We start from the raw sequence: 20,505 nt of genomic DNA on the forward strand, positions 1-20,505 counted from the left end.
AACGCAGTTTTACAAGGAGATGTTAATACCACACCAAAAGTAGCAAAAAAAAAAGGAAAAGTCATCTGAAGCAAGGGAATACTGCAAAGCAAGCTCGAGCTCTCCAACGAAACTTGACGCCCAACGGAACATGCGCAGTAACGCTGGCCGGGACCCTCGGCGCCTGCTCACTCCGGAAAATTATCCCGCTGGAACTCTGCCCTCTTCCCCAGCAGGCAATCGCACAGCACCGCGCATGCGCGCTGCCTGGGAACGGTTGGACCTCGACGGGCGATTATTAAAAGTTAAAAAAAAGTAGATCGGTTTGAACATCAATCAATGTTTCCGGTTCAGAGTCTAACCCATGGTGACTCCGTACTCCAGCGGGCGATTACTCCCCTTCGCGTTGTTGCTGATGAGGTAGGCGAATCTTGGAGTGAGAGAGTGTGTGTAGAGTGACAAGACCCCGGCTGATTAATGCCATCTCCGGCTATCGCAGCCCCCGAGCCCAGCGGCGCGACCCCCGACAACCCCAGATCTGGGTTTCACGGCGACGTCTGCACGCCCCATACCTCTCGCCCGCTTCATCCAGCCCGGCATTGTATCCTCTGAAATCAAAACAGGAAATAATGGAACAATTCGGGATAGGCAACATATGAGGAGGGCGAAACGGCGTTTCAGTTCTTTTAATTTTCGTTAAAATATCGCGTACTGTAATATATCGGTTATTTGTCATGACAGCAACTGATTTCTGCTTGTTTATTCGTAATCATAGCATGCATCTGTTTTCGCTCGAATAACTTGAACAATTTTGTTAAGACGCAAATCGTCTTCAACTGTAGGTTATTAGTTCATTATTGGAGCAGATAGGCAGAGAATCAGTTTATCATATTGATATATTTAGAACATTACTGCACATGAAGAGTTCTTAATAGTTGTTTGCAGTATGTGATTGCTCTTATAAAAACATAAATGAAGTAGCTTAGTTTACCTAAGATAAATGATATACTGTTTTATTTTAGACCATGAGACCATCAGATATAGGAGCAGAATTAGGCTATTCGGCCCAAGGAGAGTCTGTTACGCTATTCAATCATGGCTCATTTATTTCCCTCCTTAACGCTATTCTGTCCGGTAACCTTTTGCGAATCAAGAATCGTGTAACTGCAACCATCAGACCCCTTGAACCACCGTAAATAATTTCACTCACCTCAACGCTGAACTGATTACATAGCACGCAAACTCACTTTCAAGAACTCTACAGTTTAGTATTATTCACATTTTTATTATTTGCATGATTTGACCTCTTTTGCATATTGGTTGTTTGTCAGTCTTTGTTATTTGCTTTTTCATAAATTGTATGATATTTTATTTTCCTGTAAATGCCTGCAAGGAAATGAATAATGGTTGTATATGGTGATAAATACTTTGACAATAGGTTTACTTTGAACCTCCATTTTAAATGTACCAAATTTCTTGGCCTCCACAGCTGTGACAATGAATTCCACAGATAAACCATCCTTTTGCTAAATAAATTTCTCTTCAGTTCTGTTCAAAAGGGATGCCCATCAATTCTGTAATTATACATGTTCACTCTATCCAGGCCTTTCAATGTTCAGTAAGTTTCAATGAGACCTCCCCCACCCACCCTTCTACCTTTCTTCTAAACCAGTGAACACAAGCCCAGTGTCATCAAACAGTCCTCACACATTAACTCTTTCATTCCCGGGATCATTCTCATAAACCTCAACTGGACTCTGTCCAATTCCTTCCTGTGGCGCATGGCCAAGCGGTTAAGGCATTGGTCTTGTGATTTCAAGGTTGCTAGTTCAAGCCTTAGCTGAGGCAACGTGTTGTGTTTTTGAGCAAGGCACTTAATCACACATTGCTCTGTGACGACACTGGTGCCAAGTTGTATGGGTCCTAATGCCCTTCCCTTGGACAACATCAGTGGCGTGGAGAGGGGAGACTTGCAGCATGGACAACTTGCAGGTCTTCCATATAACCTTGCCCAGGCCTCAGTTGTCATCAAAAATCAATGGACAGCAAAGAGAATTCCTTCCTGAGATATGTGAACAGTTTTGGGTTCCAGTACTCTAAATGTGGTCCGATCAATCCTTATAAAGCCTGAACCTTATATCCCAGCTTTTATGTTGTAATACTCTTGGAATGATTGCTAATATTGCTTGCTTTCAACCTGTAATCTATCACTATGTGCTTGCCATAAGAATCAAAACTGACTTAACCTGCAAGTTAACCCTTGGGGAATCCTCCACGATGACTCCTACGTCCCTTTGCACCTCCAATTTCTGAAAATTTGTTCATGTTTAGAAAAGTCTGTGCCTTATTTCTTCACCCCATATACTTCCCTACACTGTCACTTCTCTGCCCATTATCCAAATCTGTCCAAATCCTTCTGCAAACTAACTACTTCCTTAACACTGCCTGCCCCTCCACCTATCTTTGTATCATCTGCAAATTTGGTCACAAACCCATTAGCTCTGTCACTATAACAAATAATGCAAAAAAGCAGCGGACCTACCATTAACCCCTGTGGAACACCACTAGTCACCGCAGTCAACCAGAAAAAGGCCCCCTTTATTCCCACACTTTGCTTGCTGCCAGTCAGCCAATCTTCTATCCATGGTAATATATTTCCTGTAATATCATGGGCTCTTATCTTGTTAAGCAGCCTTACGTGCAGCACCTTGACAAAGGCCTTCTGAAAATCCAAGTAAACAATAGCCACTGACTCTCTTTTGTCTATCCTGCCTGTTATTTCCTCAAAGAATTCCAGTAGATTTGTTAGTCAAGATTTTCCCCTAAGGAAACCACACTGACTTTGGCCTACTTATTTCATCATGTACCTCCAAGAATCCTGAAACCTTTATCCTTAATAATGGACTTTAATTTTGCTGCTTTTTAAAAATTTTATTGAAAAAGAAATGCCATTTTGCCCCAAGGGAACTATTGCAAAAGTCGGATTGCTTTTTATCTACAATAGCAACTGATAGAATATTTTTAAAACAGATCAGGTTTATTTTATTTTAAAATAACTGGAGTAATATTATTTGTACCTGTAACTTTAAGATATTTCCAATTCTCCTTTTCTCTTATTCAAATCGCTTTGATAACAATTGAAAGCAGATGTAATCTGCAGCATTTGAAAGAAAATTTGTAGATTTCAAATGGATTTTATGTATTATTTTAAGATAACATACCTTAACAAAATCAAAATCAAAATAAACAAAAACAAAATAAAAATGTTGCCAGCATTTTTATTCTAAATTACAGCGTTTGTATGACTTTTTAAAATCATGCATACCTCATTGTGGTGGTGAAGTAGTGCTTTTTTCTGATATTTCTTAACCCTTGCACTAAGCCAATTCTCATACTGCTCTAAGTTCTGTAGTTTAACTATTAATAGAATAAAATATACTGTCTGAGTCTTTGCCACTTTAAAATGTTGCTTTTCATAGAGATGTACAGCACAGAAGATGGCCTCTCAGCTCACCACATCCATGCTGACCTCATCCTATTTGCCTATATTAGGACTGTATCCCTCTGTGCCTTGCAAATTAAACTGTGGGTGAAAATGCCTCTTTAGCATAGTACATGTTTCTGATTTCGCTACCTCCTCTGTCAGCACTTTCCAGCTAACACCACTCTGAGTTTAAGAAAGAACCTTGAATCCTCTTTAAAATTCTTCTTTAAACATAAGCCCTCCTGCTTTTGACATGCCCTTCATGAGAAATGATTTTAACTATAATCTATATGTATGCCTGTCATGATTTTGTATATTTCTATCTGGTCACTTCAGCTACCTCCATTGCATGGAAAACAAGTCAAGCTTATTGATTCTCTCTCCATAACTGAAGTGTGCCAATTTAGGAAACTTGCTGGTGAATCTTCTGCACTCTCTCCAGCATGGTCACAGCCTAGCATTGACTTTTTTATTTCTGATTTCCAATATGCAATATTTCACTTTTGGTTTTAGAGTCTATACTAATCTTAAATTTCAGTTGAAGATAGGCACTGAAATTCAGTTTTTCAGTTTTTAAAAAATATTCCCTGGTTTGAAAATGCAAACCAAACCTTCTTTGCCAGAATGCAGTTGTGTAGCCTGGTAATTAGAATAATGGAGCAATAAACCATAAGCATTGACAAATAATCCAGAGACACAAGGAGAGCTTTCACCATATCTTCAACTACCCAAATACATATGTGTGTGTATTTATAGTAAAAGACTACTATCTGTGATGTAAACCATTTCATTTCTGGATTGTCATAAAAATCCATCAGGATTGCTGATAACCTTGTGTAAGGAAAGCTGCCATCTTTGTTGAGTCTAGTTCACGTAGGACCCACAGCAGTGTGATTGACACATTACTGCAACCAACTCAGTTGAAAGGAATTTGAAGCTAGTCATAAATACTGGTTTTGACAGCAAGATCCAGTGACTAGGGAAAATGTAAATAGATGCCTTGGGAAATATTTGAGAACTGTAGGGAGATTTATTTGATAATTGTCAGGCCTTCACTGATTTTATGGTGTGTGGAAAAGGTACCGCTCGCCTCCCTCAACAAACTGCTTTTGGAACCTAGAACAGTATGGGAATACACAGGAACACTATCTCTGCTTGCCATAAAAATCATAACTAATCCCATCTGCCTGCACAAATTCTCTGTTCCTCTGTTCCCTGCCTGTTCTTGTGCCTTTCAAAGTTCTGAGTAAATTTATTAGCAGAATACATCCACGTCACCATATACAACCCTGAGATTCATTATTTTGTGGGCATACTCAATAAATCCGTAATAGAATTATGACTGTAATAGAATCATTGAAAGACCACACCAACTTGGGTGTTCAACCAGTGTGCAAAAGTTTCCCATTATATTTTAAAAATTAGTATATTTGCTCCTACCACTTTCAGGAACCTACCACTCTCTCTGCTTTGGAAATAAAAGCATTTTGCCTTTTACATCTCCTTTAAACTTGCCCCCTCTCACTTTAAAACTATGACCACTAGCATTTGACATTTCCACTCAGGGAGGGTAAAACTCGGACCACCTGTCTTATTTCTGCCTCTCAAAATTTCCCTGTGACACTCCAGAGAATTTGTATTGTGTCATCATGTAGAAGAAAATCCAGGGAGACAAAAGAGACTGCAGATACAGGGAAATGGAGCAGCAAACAAACTGCTGAAAGAACTCAGTGACTCAGGCAGTATTGGTGGAGGGAAATGGACAGTCAGTGTTACCAAACATCTGAGGATGCTAACCGAGTGGAGTAGAGTACAGAGGAAAGATTGAAGAAAGAGAGACAGAAGAATTTGTTTTGTTTTCTAAATTTGTTAAGAGTGAGAGTTTGAATTAGCTGTATTTATTTAAAGAAATAGTGTATGTCTGCAAGGAAAGTAAGGAAATATTCATGTAGAGTTGGTGAAAATTTTTGAAATTTGCTGAGTCCAGCCAGTCAGTTCTGGTGGTGGCAAAAGCATTCTCACTGATTTCAACAAATATTGGTTGAGTACTGGTGTTATAAATGTTCTGAATGTTATTTGCTTTCTTTTTATTGTTTGCATGATTTGTTTCTTTTTTTGCACATTAGATGTTTGACGGTCTTTGTAATAGGTTCTATTGCGTTTCTTTGTTTTGGGGTTGCCTGTAAAAAAGGTGAATCTAAAGGTTGTATGTGGTATACATACTTTGATAATAAATGTACAGGTTTCTCCCGCTGTCCAAAGGTAGAGTGTTCCTATGAAACCATTTGTAAGCTGAAAGGTCGTAAAGTGAAGAAGCAATTAGCATTAATTTATATGGAAAAAATTTTTGAGTGTTCCCAGACCCAAAAAAAACCTACCAAATCATACCAAATAGCACATAAAACCTAAAATAACACCAACATATAGTACAAGCAGGAATGATATCATAAATATATGGCCTATATAAAGTAAAAATATTGTATGTGTGGTGTAGTTTCACTTATCAGAATTGGGAAGATTTAGCCAAAACCTATTTGGAGAAAAAAAAAATCGGCACATACACGCATGCGCGCACAACTGTCCGCACAAGGCTTCACAATCATGGTAGTCTTTCTCGGAGTAAACACATGTGTAAAGCGGGCGTCTTTTTTCGTAAAAGTGAAAATCCACTTTGCTTAGCAAAAACAGATCTTTCGTTAACAGCAAGCTGTCATAAAGTGAACGTTCAAAAAATGGGGGCCACCTGTACTTTGAGTTTTTGAACTTGTAAGTATATCAGAATTTGTAGTTGGAATCTCAACTTCTGATCAAATGGGACATCGCTATTTCCAAACTGTCAACTGAGCTATCCATCATGTCTCAATGTTGCAATGAATGGAGACAAAATAGGCGACAACTATAGAAGTTAATTTAAGGCATAAAGCTGGTGGCTTTGATGGTGGTGTTTAACAGAATGAAATGGTGACTCATTCATGACTGGATATTTCCACAAACTGTTTAACATTAGAAATAGATGTGGGTTCCAAATAGGTGTGGAAAAATTACAGCTAGTTATTGTTAAAAGCTTGTCCTTTGTCTTTGATAGTACCAAAGGAAATGTGAACAGGATGTATAAATTTGCTAAGATAGATTCTTGCAAGATTCCAATGGTAAAGATAAAGTACTTGTAAAAGTATTCAGCCCCCAACTCTTTGTTCACATAAATAAGTACTACAACCAGGGATATTAATCAATTTAACTGAGCTTTTTTATCTGTGATTTACATGTTTCTTTTTTACACAGTAAGTTAAAAGAAAACAGGGAAAATGGTAGAGCATGAAAAACTAAAAATTTGGAAACTGAAATGTCAGCAATGAAAGAGTATTCATCTTCCTTTGCTCAAAGAGTTAGCTAAACCACCTCTCACAGTTATTACAGCCAGTGATCTTTTTGGATAAATCTCTATGAGCTTTGCACATGAAGAATGTGCAAAGCTCATAAGAGACTTATCCAAAAATCTATATAAAGCAAGATTTGCCCATTCCTCCTTACAAAATTGCTCAAGCCATACTAGGTTAGTTGGAGAACATCAGTGGACTGCTAACTTGTGCTCATACCAGAGATATTCAATCGCATTAAGTCAGGACTGTGACAGGACCACTCAAGGGCATCAATTTTCCTCATTTGAGCCCACTCCATGGTTGCTCTAGCAGTATGCTTTGGGTTGTTGTCCTGCTGAAAGAAGATTTTCCTTGCTAGTTTAAGCTTCCTGGCTGAAGCTAGCATGTTTTTATCCAGCTTCTGTCTATATTTAGCTGCGTTCATCTTCCAGTTGATCCTAACCATATTTTCAGTTCCTACTGTTAAAAGGCATCTCTATAGCATGATGCATTCTCCACCACATTTCACAGTAGTATTAGATTGATGTCACATGTACCATTTAGTGTTGGGGCCAAAAAGTTCCATTTTAGCCTCATCTAATCACAAGACACTCTTCCACATCTTCACAGTGTCTTCTAAGTGACACTTTGCAAAATCTTAATGGCTATGGTTTTTTCAAGCTAAGGCTTCTTCCTTGCCACTTCTCCACAAATACCATATATTCCAGAGTATAAGCCGACCCCCCCCCCCCCCCCCATTTTCAAGGTTAAAAAAATGACATTTTCATGTAACCTTTGTATAAGCTGACCCCTTTTGTAGAGGTTTTTGATTTAACCAGAAAAAGATCACAAGATCTCACGTGCTGGTACTCAGCTTTGCCAGATCCGGAACCGGGAAATTTTGTGAACCAGTACCTGCTAAAAAAAACAGGCCTACACATTGTAGAGCGTTATAAGCGAATTCTTAATAAATAAATCAGGGAAGGAAATTTTGGATTAGGTCTCCAATGGTAAAGAATGCTCAGAATTGTAACCACCACGAAACTATTTAGCACCCATCATAATCTCGTTAAAACATAACACGGGGTGGCGGGATCGGTATTTCTATTCAGTATTGAGATTGCGACCGCCAGGCACAAAAGATTAAAACAAATGCGATATGATGCTGGCTTCAAGCTGAAAGTTGTTGATTTTGCTAAAAGAACGAATAATTCTGCAGCTGTAAAGAAGTTTAGTGTAAATGAGAAACAAGTGAAAGAGTGGAGAAAGGCAGAGGACACGCTGAGGGAAATGCCAGAGACGAAATGTGCAAACCATGGGAAAACGTGCCAGTGGTCAAAACTAGAAGAAAAAGTTTTGGAGTGCGTGAATCACCAGCGATCGTCTGGATTCATTGTTACCAGAGAAATGGTTGGAGTTCAAGCGTTGAAATGGACCGAAAAACACTGAGGTCAGTGAAAATTTCAAAGCTATGCGAAGTTGGTGCACCCGATTTATGAATAGACAAGATCTTGTGTTGAGACAAAAAACAAAGATTGCTCAGAAAGTTCGCATGGGGTGTTGTTGTTTACATTCAAGAATGCTGCTGGATGGACGAAGCCGGTTGCTTCAAGTGGGTTAAAGAGGTGTGGCGTCGATGTCCTGTGGGTTTTGGGAAAGAAAAGTCGCTACCTGTCTGGGACGTGTTCAAAGCGCACTTGTCAGATGAGACAAAAGCAGCATTGAAAGCTGAAAATATGCACATTACAGTCATCCCGCGTGGTTTGATCTCCATGCTCCAGCCACCAGATGTGAGTTTAAACAAATCATTCTAAGAATTCATGCGACAACAGTGGAACAAAATTGACTCAAAAACAGCCAATAACTACGACCTGTCTTCCATGTATTTGTTTTTCCAAAGTTGGCACCCTGAGTATAAGACGACCCGCTAATTTTAGGACCAAAATTTAGTACCAATTTCTTGGCTTATACACCAGAATTTACAGTACCCTTTATATGCATGGCCATAGAGATTGTGGAGCCATGAACTTTGCACTCACTGACTTCTATAGCTCACTCAGTGGCTGTTAGCATCACAGTAGCTTCTCTTACAAGTACTATTCTTCTCCAGTGACTAAGTTTAAAGGGACAGCTTGACCTAAGCAGGTGGCTATGATTTCATACTTTTTTTTCCACTTTTTCATAATGGACTGCCACTGAGCTCTGAGGTATGTTCACTGCCTTTGAGTTGGTTTTGTACCCTTCCCCAGATTTGTGCTTCTCTTATCATTTCCCTGACTTTCCTTGAATGCTTTTTGTCTTCATTTTTGTTTGGTCTCTTGAAAATCAACTATACTGTTGATTCTTACAGAGGGAGGGGGTATTTATTCAGGCGATCCTCTTATTTTCTACATCAACAAATTGGGTGAGTTAATAAATGCACCTGATGAAATTTAGTATAGTAATTACAGAGGGGATGTATATTTTTTCAGAGTCACAATTTTAATTATTTTTAGTAAATTGTTGACAGGTTTTGGAATTTTTCTTTTGATTTGACATGCACAATTTTTTGTATCGCAGCCACCATCCTGCGATCAGACATTGTCCCTGTGTCTGAGTCTACGAAGCAGGTGGTGATGCTGGAGCTGACAGTCCCATGGGAAGATCACTTGGAAGAGGCCTTTCTCTTCCAAGGAAGCTATCTAAATATGCAGGACTGGTCAGCAACTGCCAGCAGGCTGGATGGAGAGCGAGGTGTCTCCCAGTGTAAGTTGATTGTAAGGGATTCGCAGCCCGTTCTTTAGCCAGAGCCTACAGCAATTTGGGCATTGAGGGAGAGAGGAAGAGGAGAGCCATCCGCAGTACCACCGATGCAGCAGAGAGGGCCTTAAGGTGGCTGTGGCTCAAGAGAGGGGAGCCATGGAGTCTTGTGTAGTTAGCCATCTGGACACAAGCTGGGGTCTGATCAGTCCCGGCTGGGTCACCTGGAGAAGGGTGTATGATGTTGAAAGACCTGAAACACCCGATGATTCCAGGAACATTACTGATGATGTGTCTGGAAGCATCAGTAGATGTATGCACACAGTAGATTAGGTCAAAAATTCTACTTCAGTATGTTTCAAATTTTTAAAATGATACAGTACAATATGAAAGTAGTTGTGGGGGCTGAATACTCTTTCAAGTCATTATATATAGGATGGGAGAGAAACTCTGTTGGAAATTTCAACAATAGGTATGTCAGAAGAGGACAGCAAACTGGTGGAAGGTAGATTTGGTGAGGTGACAAGACCAAAAAGGAAAAGAAGGTTGGAAATGGTGCATGTTTTCAGGGACTAAGAAGTTGAGGCAAGATCTTGATGTGTGTGCTTATCAAGAATTGTTCAGTAGTTCAAGATCATCCTTCAACTTATTTAGAGCATAAGACCTCTTTTTCTCAGTTATGCACTGTTGGACCCTGAACTTCCAAACTTATATTAAATCCATCATAAAGACCAACATTATCTACCCTCGTCACACGCTTCAACTTGACCCATCACAATGTTTGACTTTTGGCCCATAGTGCTGTTTTTGCCATAATCTTTTGCTAGCCCATTGCGGATCCACAGAACCTTGCCTAATTGTCATTCCTGATCCTTTGCCACCAACTCATCCAGTATGAAATGCTCATCTTCATGTTTGTCATTTCATTTCCTTATCACTCCTTATTAGTAGCAGCCAGCACAGCAGCTAAAGATGTTTTGGGTTATGAAATTAAAAGAATGGATCTAAATACTCTGGTGTTGAAGATTGTGAGGCAATCACATTGAAAATGAAATTCTTAGAGTGCTTGATAACATGCTGAGAATCTGCTTTCCTTGGCAAGGCATTTGAGAACTGGAGACCGTACGTAGCCTCAGGATGACGATGCAACCATTTTGCATTTACATGGGAGGAAATATCTTCAGTCAGGAGAATATATTTTCAGTTTTCTACCTGAATAGGTGATGAATGCAGATTTGATTATTACGGGTTTCCCCCATTATCCAAAGGTAGAGCGTTCCAATGAAATGGTTCATAAGCCGGAATGGTGTAAAGTGAAGAAGCAATTACCTTTAATTTATATGGGAAAAATTTCTGAGCGTTCCCAGACCCAAAAATAACCTATCAAATCATACCAAATAACATATAAAACTTACACAGCCTATATAAAGTAGAAATACTTTTCTGCAATCATTGCAGCACTGTCAAGCGTAGTGAAAATCTCACACAAGCGCTGTGGATGGAAGCACTCTCTGTAGTAACCTTTAAGCTATGAAGCTGCCGTCACCTCAAAAAACGATCAAACCACCCATGACTATCTTTAAATTCCACTTTCGCAAAAATGTCTGTATTATTTAATCTATGACGGCCAGAATGCAGTTCCGGGGGAGGAGCTTGGCTGCTTGGGGTACGCGCTGCCTTTTTTTGTAAAAGTGAAAGCACTCTTCAGGTAGCGAAAACAAGTAACTAATGTAGGTCTTTCGTAAAAGTGATGTGTCATAAAGCAAATGTTCAGAAAATGGAGGCGCCACCTGTGTGTTCAGGGGGACCAATATGCTAGCGGGGAGGTTTGCTGAGGCTTCTGGGGAGAGTTTAAACTAGAATTGTTGGGGGGTGGGAACCGAACCGAAGAGACTGGGGAAGAGGAGGTTGCCTCACAAATAGAAAAAGCTTGTAGACAGTGCAAGAGGGAAGATAGGCAGGTGATAGAGAAGGGACGTGCCTAGACGGACAGTTTGAGATGTGTCTACTTTAACGCAAGGAGTATTGTGAACAAAGTGGATGAGCTTAGAGCCTGGATCAGTACTTGGAGCTATGATGTGGTGACCATTACAGAGTCTTGGATGGCTCAGGGACAGGAATGGTTACTTCAAGTGCCAGGTTTTAGATGTTTCTGAAAAGACAGGGAGGGAGGCAAAAGAGGTGGGGGCGTAGCACTGTTGATCAGAGATAGTGTCACAGCTGCAGAAAAGGTGAATGCCATGGAGGGATTGTCTACGGAGTCTCTGTGGGTGGAGGTTAGGAACAGGAAGGGGTCAATTACTATACTGGGTGTTTTTTATAGGCCACCCAATAGTAACAGGGATATCGAGGAGTAGATAGGGTAACAGATCCTGGAAAGGTGTAATAATACCAGAGTTGTCGTGACGGGAGATTTTAATTTCCCAAATCTCGATTGGCATCTCCCTAGAGCAAAGAGTTTAGATGGGGTGGAGTTTGTTAGGTGTGTGCAGGAAGGTTCCTTGACACAATATGTAGATAAGCCTACAAGAGGAGAGGCTGTACTTGATTTGGTATTGGGAAATGAACCTGGTCAGGTGTCAGATCTCTCAGTGGGAGAGCATGTTGGAGATAGTGATCGCAATTCTATCTCCTTTACAATAGCATTGGACAGAGATGGGAACAGACAAGTTAGAAAAGTGTTTAATTGGAGTAAGGGGAATTATGAGGTTATCAGGCAGGAAATTGGATGCTTAATTTGGAAACTCGTTCTCAGGGAAAAGTATGGAAGAAATGTGGCAAATGTTCAAGGGATATTTGTGTGGAGTTCTGCATAGGTACGTTCCAATGAGACAGGGAAGTTATGGTAGGGTACAGGAACCGTGGTGTACAAAGGCTGTAATAAATCTAGTCAAGAAGAAAAGAAAAGCTTACAAAAGGTTCAGAGAGCTAGGTAATGTTAGAGATCTAGAAGATTATAAGGCTACTAAGAAGAAACTTAAGAAGGAAATTAGGAGAGCCAGAAGGGGCCATGCAAAGGCCTTGGTGGGCAGGATTAAGGAAAACCCCAAGGCATTCTACAAGTATGTGAAGAACAAGAGGATAAGATGTGAAAGATTAGGACCTGTCAAGTGTGACAGTGAGAAAGTGTGTATGGAAGCGGAGGAAATAGCAGAGGTACTTAATCTATACTTAAGTATTCACTATGGAGAAGGATCTTGGTGATTATAGTGGTGACTTGAGGCAGAATGAAAAGCTTGAGCATGTAGATATTAAGAAAGAGGATGTACTGGAGCTTTGGAAAGCATCAAGTTGGATAAGTCGCCAGGACCGGATGAAATGTACCCCAGGGTGCCGTGGGATGCGAGGGAGGAGATTGCTGAGCCTCTGGCGATGATCTTTGCATCATCAATGGGGATGGGAGAGGTTCCGGAGGATTGGAGGGTTGTGGATGTTGTTCCTTTATTCAAGAAAGGGAGAAGAGATAGCCCAGGAAATTACAGACTAATGAGTCTTACCTCTGGTTAGAAAGTTGAAGGAGAAGATCCTGAGAGTCAGGATTTATGAACATTTGGAGAGCTATAAGATGATTAGGAATGACTTTATCAAGGGCAGGTCATGCTTTATGAGCCTGATTGAATTTTTTGAGGATGTGACTAAACACGTGATGAAGATAGAGCTGTAGATGTAGTGTATATGGATTTCAGCAAGGCATTTGATAAGGTACCCCCATGCAAGGCTTATTGAGAAAGTAAGGAGGCATGGGATCCAAGGGGATATTGCTTTGTGGATCCAGAACTGGCTTATCCACAGAAGGCAAAGAATGGTTGTAGACGGATCATATTCTGCTTGGAGGTCGGTCACCAGTGGAGCATCTCAGGGATCTGTTCTGGGACCCTTACTCTTCGTGATTTTTATAAATGACCTGGATGAGGAAGTGGAGAGATGGGTTAGTAAGTTTGCTGATGACACAAAGGTTGGAGGTGTTGTGGATAGTGTGGAGGGCTGTCAGAGGTTACAGTGGGACTTTGATAGGATGCAAACTGGGCTGAGAAGTGGCAGATGGACTTCAACCCAGTGTGTGAAGTGGTTCATTTTGGTAGGTCAAAATTGATGGCAGAATATAGTATTAATGGTAAGACTGTTGGCAGTGTGGAGGATCAGAGGGATCTTGGGGTCCGTGTCCGTAGGATGCTCAAAGCAGCTGCACAGATTGACTCTGTGGTTAAGAAGGCATACGGTGTATTGGCCTTCATCAATTGTGGAATTGAATTTAGGAACCGAGAGGTAATGTTGCAGCTATATAGGACCCTGGTCAGACCACACTTGCTCAGTTCTGGTCGCCTCACTACAGAAAGGATGTGGAAGCCACAGAAAGGGTGCAGAGGAGATTTACGAGGATGTTGCCTGGATTGGGGAGTGTGCCTTATGAGAATAGGTTGAATAACTCAGCCTTTTTTTTCCTGGAGTGAGGGAGGATGAGAGGTGACCTGATAGAGGTATATAAGATGATGAGAGGCATTGATTGTGTGGATCGTCAGAGGCTTTTTTCCAAGGGCTGAAATGGTTGCCACAAGAGGACACAGAATTAAGGTACTTGGAAGTAGGTACAGAGGAGATGTCAGGGGTATGTTTTTTACTCAGTGGTGAATGCGTGGAATGGGCTGCTGGCAACAGTGGTGGAGGCGGATACAATAGGGCCTCTTAAGATACTTTTGGATCGGTACATGGAGCTTAGAAAAATAGAGGGCTATATAGGTAAGCCTAGTAATTTCTAAGGTAGGGACATGTTCGGCACAACTTTGTGGGCCGAAGGACCTGTATTGTGCTGTAGGTTTTCTGTGTTTCAAAAGAATGATCCTTTTGGGCACGGTGGTGGCTAGCGTAGATAAAATGGAACAGATGAACATATATAGCAATGATCCTAATGCACAGCAAAGCAGTTTTGCTGGAATGCAATTTTCACATTTTTGTTTCATATTTCTTCTATCAGTTCCTGTCTACATGCTTTGCTAGTTCAGAATATGGTCTCATTAGAAGAGATTTTATTTTCCTATCTTAGCTTATTTGTAGCAACATTACTGAGGAGAAATAAATTCTGTATTTTACTAATTGTGAATTGGTTATCTTGTTATATGTCTGACAATGTGTGCCACCTTCTGTTACATTTAAACTCGCTGAATTTGGACATTTTAAATATTTTTATAATATTTCAATTGAATTTGCAGTTCTGAATATTTGTTTATCAGATTTAGATCAAGAAAAGATAGATCCATTGTGATCTCATGTCAATGTGTTTGTGTTTCTGATAATGTTTTGACAGAGGAAACCGTCAGTTGCACCAATCATTATCATCAGCATTATCATTTTAACCAAAACCAAATTTAAAACCTGAATTTAATAAATAGTATACTTTATTTAAGAGGGATAACTGAGGAAAGGAGGTTACAATCTGAATTTTGATTGATTTTAATTTTGAAGGATCGATGTTAAAATTTTCAATTCTATTACTTGTACCACTTCGGGGTGGACCTCACACTTTCGTATTTACTGATGCTGCTTGACTTGCTGAGTTCCGCCAGCATTTTGTGTATGTTGCTCAAGATTTCCAGCAACTACAGAATATCAGAATATCTTGTGTTTATCTCTCAACCACCCTCAGAATACAGGCCTCCAACCTTCAGTGTCTAGCCTGGTCTTGTGTGTTTCTTCATTTTCTCTGATTCTGTTATCTGTCTGCATACCTTTAACACAATCTCATTGTGGTAAACCAGCTCGTTTAGCTTTTCTGGAGACAGTTTTAATATTTTGTCTGTCAGTATTTTAATCTTCATTTACTACACAATTTTTGCTGTAATTTTTTGAAATTTCTTCCTTGTCAAAGTTGTTTTTACTGCTTGCCTTTCAAATATATTTAGGTTTGCTGTTCTCCACTTTTCCACCATTTCAAAAGTTGAAATTGACTCCCTTAATAAACCTTTTGCAGCAGTCCATGTCATTAATTCCTTTTATGGCATTAATTCCTTTTATTTATTATTCATATTTCTGATTTCAGGAGATGAGTTCAATAGCAAAGAGTTATCAATAATGTTATTGATGAGAGAAGACTTGAATAAAAGTGTAAAGGGCTAATAAGATAGGCTTTTCTGGCAAGCCCTTTCCTCACCTGAATGTGAGGAAAAAGCTTCTTGTCAAAGAGTTGTGATCTGTGTAATAACTTCTGGTTGAAATAATACTTTGATGCATTGGAGAGTTTACTTTATTTTCTTTAATTTAGTGATTGCAGAATTTGAGCAGGTTGCATTTACACTATGTGTGCCAGCCTTTCTTTGCTCTGTCTGTTGCCTAGAGCATGTCAGTCAATCCTGAATGTAAATGTGTTTGCAAGCATTTTCAGTGAAATTTACATTTATCTGCATTGTATTTTTATTCTGCCAGTAACCTGTTATTAAAGAAGGTTATGAATTTCTTTTAGAAGCTCCCAAGTGGCTTTCTGCTCTTTAACCTCTCCCTTTTCAGTCCATGGACCAGTATGGACCAAGGTTCACAACACCTCTCCAAATGTTTCTCATCCACTTGGAGCAAAAATAGACCAAGGACTTCAGGAGTCCTTGACTATATGTTTATTTTTCCAAGGAGGCTTTGAAAATATTCTTGAATTGTTTACAGTACTGTGTTGCATGAATGAATGAAATTAATTTATTTCTGTCAGTGCGAACATAACAAAAAGCATAATTTACAACGATGATTTAATTGGACAAAACTACAACAAAAAACATAGATATTCTTTAAAACAGACCAAAAGGTGTAGGCTGAAGCTACAGCTTATTAAGCCTACCCCTTACTTAGACAACAACATACTTGGTGTCAATCATCACATCAAAAACAAAAAAATTCATAATCTTTTAACACAAAATCCAATTCCAAATATCATTTATTTACATTACCCATTAATTTTAAATCATGTACTTTATATTTGTTCATTAAATAATTTTAAAATAATTTTTGAACTTAAGTGTAGTGCATGTTTTTAAATTTCTACTACAACTGTTCCATAGATTCATCCCTCTGACTGAAATACAATGATTTTTTACATTAGTTCTTATCCTTTGTCTTTGAAATATACATGTTCCTCTCATGATTTATTCCCATGTCTGAGCTCAGAAGAAACTGTCCCAACTTGGGAGGTTTTTTTCATGCATTTAATTGGCGTGGCAAAGGATTATACATAAATAGTCTCAATATTCAGGATATTAGCCTGGAAGAAGACACTGGCATTGCTCTGTTTATCCTAACAATGGATGTTGGAGGGCTTTGTAGAGACAGTAGTTGCATCTTCCCAGTAGCATGAGGGATCTGGTGTAGGTAGTCTAAATGATATACTGTAAGTATAAGGTCAGCATTCTAGTGGGAATAAATCTTGTAGCTGTTTGAAGTCTTGATCCTTGCACACCCTTTTCCTTAGTGATACGGTGTAGAAGATGATGGTAAGTTTTAACAGTACTTTTTATGTTCACTGAAAGGCAGTTTCTGAGATGTAGAAACTGGTTCACATTTTCCAGGATCTCGCTATGAAACTTGATGGTCAGAATGTAGTTTGTTTAGTGGAATCAGGCTATTACAAGACCACTATTTTGTGGGTGTTGTGTATAAACACATTTTCATATATGGCAAGTTATTAAGAAAGATAACAATGTTTTTATTTATTGCACATTTAAAAAAATCTATTCAATATATGTAATTGATTTGCTATATTATTATGTTTTATTTTATTTATTTTTTCTCTTTCTCTATGCTAGATTATGTATTGCATTGAACTGCTGTTGCTAAGTTAACAAATTTCACGTCACGTGCTGGTGATATGAAACCTGATTCTGATAGGAAACATTTCTTATAACAGATAAGGAGGCCACCAATAAATTGGTCAGAGTAGGAAGGGGAATTTTAAAGGGCAGGTAAGCAGAATCTCAGGGTCATTCCTGAGGACTGAATTTACTGTAGATGAATTCACCCAATTTGTGATTTGTTGGATCCGGTGTAAAGAAGACCATGTCTGTGAATACCAGTGCAGCACACTCAATTAAGAGCAAGTTTATCACTGTTTCACTTGGATAATTTAGCTCACTGGGTGACAGGAAGTGAAGTGAAAGAAGAAGCTTTGCACCTTTTGCATTGAAATTGTATAATGAAATATGGGAGTAGTTTTTGGAGATGGAAGATTGGATCAGGGTGTGTTGAACAATGGCTTTTAAACTAAAAACTAAGGAACTACTGAACAGGAAAGCAGTAATCTGTGTGTACATAAACTTATTTTAAAAAAAGGGTACACTCAGATAACAGAAAACTGAAGATAGAGAAAGATTAGTTTGAGGCTAGTTAAAATGGGTCATCTTATAACCTGTTACTGAATATAAAGTCTTAAAGAGATTAGCTTTATTTGTCACATGTATATTGAAGCTTACAGTGAAATGTGTCATTTCTATCAAATCAGTGAGAATTGTGCAGGGAAGCCCACAAGTGTTCCCGTGCTTCTGGCACCAACATAGCTTGTCCACAACTCAAAAATCTCAACCGTGTATCTTTAGAATGTGAGAGGGAACTGGAACACCCAGAGAAGACCTACATTTGGACAATTTGCAGTTACAGAATACAACTGCAAAGGGTGAAAGGTTACTGCATGTTTTCTGAAATGCAGAGTTGAGGTTCAAAGTTCAAAGTAAATATATTATCAAAGTACGCATATGTCACCATATACTGAGATTCATTTTCTTGTTGGCCTAAAGAGGGAAATAAAGGAGTACAATACTTATGGAAAATAGATACATTAAGACTTACAAACAAACCAATGTGTAAGAGACAAATCATGCAAATAATAGAGAAAGTAAATAATACTGAGAACATGAATTGTAGAGTCCTTGAAAGTTAGTCTATAGTTGTGGAGTCAGTTCAGCATTGAAGTGAGTGAACCATGCTGCTTCAGAAATCTTATGGTTGTAGGGTAATAACTGTTCCTAAACCTGGTTTTATGGGACCAAAGGCTCCCATACCTCTTGCCTGATGGTGGTAGTGAGAAGAAAATATGGCTTGGATGATGGGGAGCCTTGATGATGAACGCTGCTTCCTTGTGTCAGCACTCCTTGTAAGTGTGCTCAATGATGCGGAGGATTTGCTTGTGATGGACTGGGATGTATCCACCACGTTTTGTAAACGTTTCTATTCCTGGGCATTGTTATTTCCATACTGGTCCATGATGTTACCAGTAAGGGATACTCGCCAATGTGAATCTACAGAAGTTTGTCAGAGTTTTAGATGATATGCTAAATCAATGCAAACTTCTAAGAAAGCAGTGGTGCTGATGTGCCTACCTTGTGCTAGCATTTCCAGTATTGTGTAAAAGCCTAAGGCACATGTAAAAAAAATTCTATAAAGCAAAGATGGTTTCAGAATAAGGAAAAGTTTTAAAATATCGAAATGTTACTATAAATAGCAGTAGACAGTAAAAAAACACTAAATCACGTCAATATTTGGTGTGACCATCCTTTGCCTTTAAGATTGCATCAATTCTCTTAGTATACTGTCATACAGTTTTATAAGAAAATCGATTGGTAGCTTGTTCCAAGCATCTTGGAGAACTTGCCACAGTTCTGCAGACTCTGGCTGTCTCGCTTGTTTCTGTCTCTCCAGGTAATCCCAGACAGTCTCGATGATGTTGAAATCACGGCTCTGTGGAGGCCATACCATCTGTTAATCTTCTTTTTACTGAAGATAGTTCTTTATGACCTTGGCCATGTGTTTGCAGTCATTGTCCTGCTACAGAATGAAGTTGGGACTGATCACTCAGTACCATGATGGTATTGAGTGATGGATGGGAATCTACATGTACTTCTCAGCATTGAGGTTTCTATTAATTCTGACCAGATCACCAACTCCATTTTGCAGAAATGCAGCCCCAAATTTACAGGGAACCTCTGCCGTTCTTAACTGTTGACTGCAGACATTCATCTGTGTAAGCACTCTCCAGTTCTTCTACAGACAAACTGCCTCCCATTTGAGCCAAAAATATCAAATTTTGACTCGTCAGTCCAGAGCACTTGGTACCATGTTTAGCACACCAGTCCTTGTGTTTTTGTGCATAGATGAGTCTCTTGGCTTTGTTTACACTTCAGAGGAATGGCTTTTTGGCAGCAACTCTTCCACAAAGACCACTTATGATGAGACTTCTCTGGACTTTAGAAGTGTTCAAGTAGTTTCTGTGAGCTCAGAGCTGATAACGATGCTGGATTTCTTCCGATTAAGAAGAGACATCAGTTTGAAGTATCTCTCAAATTTCAAAGTAAATTTATTATCCAGGTACATATATGTCCCAAATACAATACTAAGATTCATTTTCTTTTGGGCGCACTCAATGAATCCACAATTCCTGTTTTTTGTCTTCCAAAAAGATGGTGGCACACATGGACGCAACAGCACCTCATGGAGCGATAAGTGTATCTAGTGTTGTTCTGTTTGTTCTAGACGCATAACATACAGTTGGAATATGCTCGTTAACATCAGGGCATACTATGTTGGAAAAACTGACGAGTTCTGGTGTGACATGGACAGTTTACACCGTTACGGACTACTATCCGCTACCAAGCCGGTTGCTTCCCGAGGGAGGAGAAAACAAATGCGCTGTGAGAGAAGACAGAGGAGGGGTAAGAGGGCTGGCATCCATGCTAGGCTAAAAGCTAACCCCACCAGGCCAGTGATACCGTCCCTCCTGCTTTCAAATGTCCACTCCATCGACAACAAGCTGGATGAGCTGCGTCTGCTGAGAGAAACACGCAAGAAACTTAAAGACTGCTGTGGGTATGTCTTAACGGAATCCTGGCTCCATAACAACATACTGGACGCGGCGATACAGCTAGAGGGAATGACATCGTGCGGACAGAGAGGCAGCTAGTTCCAGCCAGAGCCGAGGAGGAG

At 39.5% G+C, this 20,505-nt stretch overlaps 1 protein-coding gene across 2 annotated transcripts in view; it reads left to right on the top strand.

Annotated features, from left to right (window-relative positions):
- Positions 1-234: 234 nt before the first annotated feature.
- fer (fer (fps/fes related) tyrosine kinase) overlaps positions 235-20,505 on the top strand; it is a 128,522-nt gene continuing 108,251 nt past the window's right edge. For both annotated transcript variants that reach the window (XM_059969499.1, XM_059969498.1), the window contains exon 1: positions 235-399. The gene's annotated coding sequence lies outside the window, so the exon portion shown is untranslated. The remainder of the gene's footprint in view (positions 400-20,505) is intronic.

The sequence above is a fragment of the Hypanus sabinus genome, chromosome 5 (assembly GCF_030144855.1).
Source record: "Hypanus sabinus isolate sHypSab1 chromosome 5, sHypSab1.hap1, whole genome shotgun sequence".
Lineage (NCBI taxonomy): Eukaryota > Metazoa > Chordata > Chondrichthyes > Myliobatiformes > Dasyatidae > Hypanus > Hypanus sabinus.